This window comes from Carassius auratus, chromosome 7 (genome assembly GCF_003368295.1).
Source record: "Carassius auratus strain Wakin chromosome 7, ASM336829v1, whole genome shotgun sequence".
Classification (NCBI taxonomy): domain Eukaryota; kingdom Metazoa; phylum Chordata; class Actinopteri; order Cypriniformes; family Cyprinidae; genus Carassius; species Carassius auratus.
In genome coordinates this window covers 8,318,595-8,323,084 of record NC_039249.1, presented here as the reverse complement: position 1 = coordinate 8,323,084, position 4,490 = coordinate 8,318,595, and positions in this window count along the sequence as shown.

The window sequence follows — 4,490 nt, the reverse complement described above, 5'->3', positions numbered from 1 at the left end:
CATTTCTCCAAATATGATGAAGAAACAAACTCATCTACATCTTGCATTGAACATTTTCAGCAAATTTTCATTTTTTGGTGAACAATTCCTTTAAAATATTCATCATTTTGTCACCCTCATGCTGTTCCAAACTCATATTGCTTCTGTTTTTGTTTTTTGTTTTGCGAGAAACTGAAACAAAATGAAAGACACATGGCAGAGTAAATGATGAAGAACTCCTTTCTTCTTCTGTGAACATTTTCATATTAACACTCACTGCAAACATGTTTCTATAGACACCCAGTCAACTGTGTCTGAAGTAAAAAAAATTATAAAACCCTGCCTCATTGCATTGCTAAAATGTTATGACAAAAGAAATGTGAAACTCGTTTGTATATAATCAGGCCTAAATGACCCTGAGTAAGTGATATTTTTAATAGTCTCATGCGTATTTTATTGCTGTATCACGTTCAAAGTGGTTTGGCAAATAATATAATTGTATGCATAGTACATAATAATCCAACGTGTGGAAACAAGAGCTCGGTAGCCTCAGCTATAACACAAATACACTCGACGACTGAATGCTGAAAGACTTGTGTTGTTCCATGGCGACTAATGGAGAGTTTTTTAAGATTGGGCAGACCAGGTTTGCAAGTCCTGACCATGACCTTGTCATTTTGTGGATGAAACGTACATACGCTTTACACAATCATCTACTCAGGAAAACAATTTTATTGCATGATGAGTTTTAACCTTGTGTGTTTTTTGTTGTTGTTTTTTTTTATTGTGTATATGTGTAATATCCATTAGCAATGTACATGAGAGTCATGAGTGACATGCTATTCCTAACATGCTTTTTGTAGATGTGAAAAAGTGTGAAAAATAAGAAAATAATGACTAATATATTTGTATGAAAAAACAACCCATCCTTAAATTGGCCTGCAGTTCTTCGACTAGCTCAAATCTGCCTTGTTCACACTTCACTGGACTAGTTGGCTGGTTTTTATCTCTCAAAAACAAAGCTGGACATTATCCAAACCAGTCCCAGGCGCTGTGGCAGAATATTACCATATCTGCCTGTGTTTACTTCACTTTTATCCAGTGTATTTTGCAACAAGCTCGAGTCCTCTTCATTCTCATGAAGGCGACTGAAAAGGCTCTTTGTCTGGGTCTTTGAACACCTGGAGGGAGTTATCTTAGGATGACTGGTCCATGGGCAGTCCATATCAAGCTCATGGCTGAAAGCCACTGCACTCATCCGCTCGAGAGACGCTGGCCTTCAGTTAGCAGCAATGAAATCCAGCTCAGTGAAGGCCACTGCTGATATTCCTCTGGGAGGAAATTAATGACTTTATTTATAAATGTCAATACATTTTATTAAATGGTTAATTTATTATTCTTAATACAAACTATTAATAGATGAGCTTATTTATTATTAGTATCTGTGGACTAGTAAATTAGTCCACAAACTTTCACTTATTTTATTCATATCTGTGGGCAAAGTCATGAACTATATATTAGTATTTATTAAATAATTGTTACTTATTTGTTATTCATATTTGTGGGCATGATAATGAACTAGCTATTTGCATTTATTCATTAACATTACATATTAATTTGGGGGTAAATTAATGGACCGTGTAGTTACATTTATTTTTTATTCATATTTTGGGCAGATTAATGTACTAAATATTTACATTTCTAAATCAACAACATATATTTAATGAACAAGATATATACATTGGTTAATTTTTACACATTTACACATTTTCATATTTGTAGTCAAGTTATATAAATATTAAATGTATACATTTCTTTTTATTCATATCTCTAATTCACTAGAAATTTACATATATTTTCTGAAGAAAAAGGTTATTGCTCATGCAAAACTCTCCACCTCAGTTGCTAGTGTTTTTCTGGCTACTATGGTGTTCTGGATGGTTGCTAGGGTGTTCTAGATTGTTGATAAGTGGTTTCTTACTGGCCCAAGTCAAAAGGCACCATTCCTAAGTCTCTATGATGTTCTGGACCCTTATGGCCTGGAGCCTTCGTCTAATGTTTTGCCAGTTTTATCAACCTTTAAGCAAACAAATGATAAAAAGAGAAAAGTTTATGTAAATCCAACGGCTTATAAAAGGTAATAGCAAACCTCTCAACAAGCCTCACAGTTAAGATGTATCATTCATGTCCATGTCTCAAATTGAATGCTTTGGGTTTGGGCTTTGTTCAGATAACTGACATGCAAGAGTTATGAATGCACACAGAAAATAGATGTCATAATAATATTGTTGCATAATTATTATTTATTTATTTACTGCTTTAAAACTATAGAACCTTTCCACCACTGAATAAAAAAATAATTTCACATTTTTATCTCACAATTCAGACTTATTTTCTCAGATTTCTGAAAGTGATAAAAGTAACCTGATATAAACTTGCAATTGAGTGTTACGAAGTCAGATTTGCGATATGTACTCTTATTTTTTCAGAATTGTGAGATAAACTTGCAAATATGTGTTCTATAGTGACAATTCTAAGATATAAGCTGTTTTTCTAGTGTGTTTTAAAGTCAGATTTGTGAGATATAAATGTGTTTTCTCAGAATTATGAGATATAAACTCACAATTGTAAAATTTGTTTCTTGACTGGAAACAAAACATCTAATTCTTGCAATGTTGTTTTTGATGGTAGTATGCTGATTTAGTTACTGCTTTGACATGACTACTGAAACTACGGTCTGTCTCCAGAATCACACCAATATTCCTGACTTGATTTTTTGGTGATTGCATTCACCTTGAGAACTTCATCTTTGTTTTCAAATGCAATGTCTTCAGTTTTTTTTTTTTAACTGAAGAATGTTTTGGCACATCCAACTGTTAGATTCATCAGTGCATTGGCAGAGAGAGTCATTGGAGCTGTAGTCATTTGGCGATAAGGCTAGGTAAATCTGTGTATCATCAGCATAGCTGTAATAGGCATTTCATTTTTTTTGCTCATTATTTGACTTAGTGGGAGCATATACAGGCTAAACAAGAGCGGTGCAAGAATTGAGCCTTGTGGGACTCCGTGTTTCATGCACATCCACTTAGACTTATACTCACATAATAACCTGTCTCTTCTAAGTGTGACCTGAACCATTTGATTACCATCCCAGAAAGCCCGACCCAGTTTTCAAGTCTCTCTAGTAGTATGTTATGATCGACAGTGTCAAACTCAGATCTAGTAGTACCAACACTGATATTTTAGAATCAGAATTTAAGCGAATATCATTTATTATGTCACAGTTAGGGACTTCTGTTCTCCTGTTCTTTTTGAGTTTACTTATTTGGGTACGTTCCTTTTCTTGTTTAGTTAATTAACTAATCTGTTAGTTCTATCTGATTACATTCCATTTAGTTCTGGTTTGTTGGTCCTTAAAGTTACTGTATGTATGTGTTTGTTCTTCGCTATTTTTATCATTAAAACCTCACTTCTTTTTGGATTTTCATCTGGTACCCTTTCTTGACGACACATACTGTCACATTCATTATTCATATCATGTGAATATCATTTAAATATCATTTAAGTAAACTCGTAACTTCAAGAATAAAATCAGATTTGCAAGATAAAAATACGGAAACAAGCTTCTATAGAAAACCTCTTAAATTACATAAAACATGTCTATTTTCTTGAGCTGGAGCCCCTGTTCTCTGTAGCTAAATCTCTGTGTTCTCGTGTCACTTTGGTTCATCAGTGCTGAAGCGTTTCTATTGAGATGTGTTTTGGGAAGTGTCTGCAGAGTCATGTGCTTTCTTTGAGTATGCAGTCATTGCAATTAGCCGGGTAATGCTGCTAAACGGTGCTGAAGCCCAGAGAGGCGAAGAGACTTGACCTTCATTTAAAAGGTGTGGGACGCCAATTAACCAGAGCATCCAAGCTTAGAGGAAGAGGGCACCTGCCTCCGCTTTCCCACGATTTCGCCCCGCATCATGCTTGTCAGCTGTTTTTAAAAGGCAAAATATAATTTGTGTATGAAGAAAAGTTTGGACTACTTTCTGTCCTTGCGATTAGCAACATTTGTGCGTGTTTCAGGTTTTAGTGCAACTTTCCCTTCCCAAGTGCGTTCCTTCCCATACGCCCAATTTCTCTGAGCCTTGTCCTCATTAGGAAGTGTTTAGAAACTTGCTGAAGTGAGAAATGGGCCTGCGAGAGCTCGTTGTCCTAATTAAACTTTGACAAGAAGAGTGACAAGAAGCAATGGAGGGGAAACAATGGCAACAGTGTCCGAGTATGAGCCCGAAGCTGGGAAAGTCTTTGTCCCGCCGAACAAAAGCATTTGTTTGCACTTATTCAACTCCACTCAACTTCACCAGGCCCAGGTGCTAAAACCAACTTCATGATGAACATCAGAACGCATCAGTGATGCCCGGCCCACCGTCGCTTCAAATCCATCGCTCCGCCAACAGATCAAAGCCATATAAATATTGCAGGGCAATTAATCCACACTCATTACCTCCAGCGCCTGACATAAA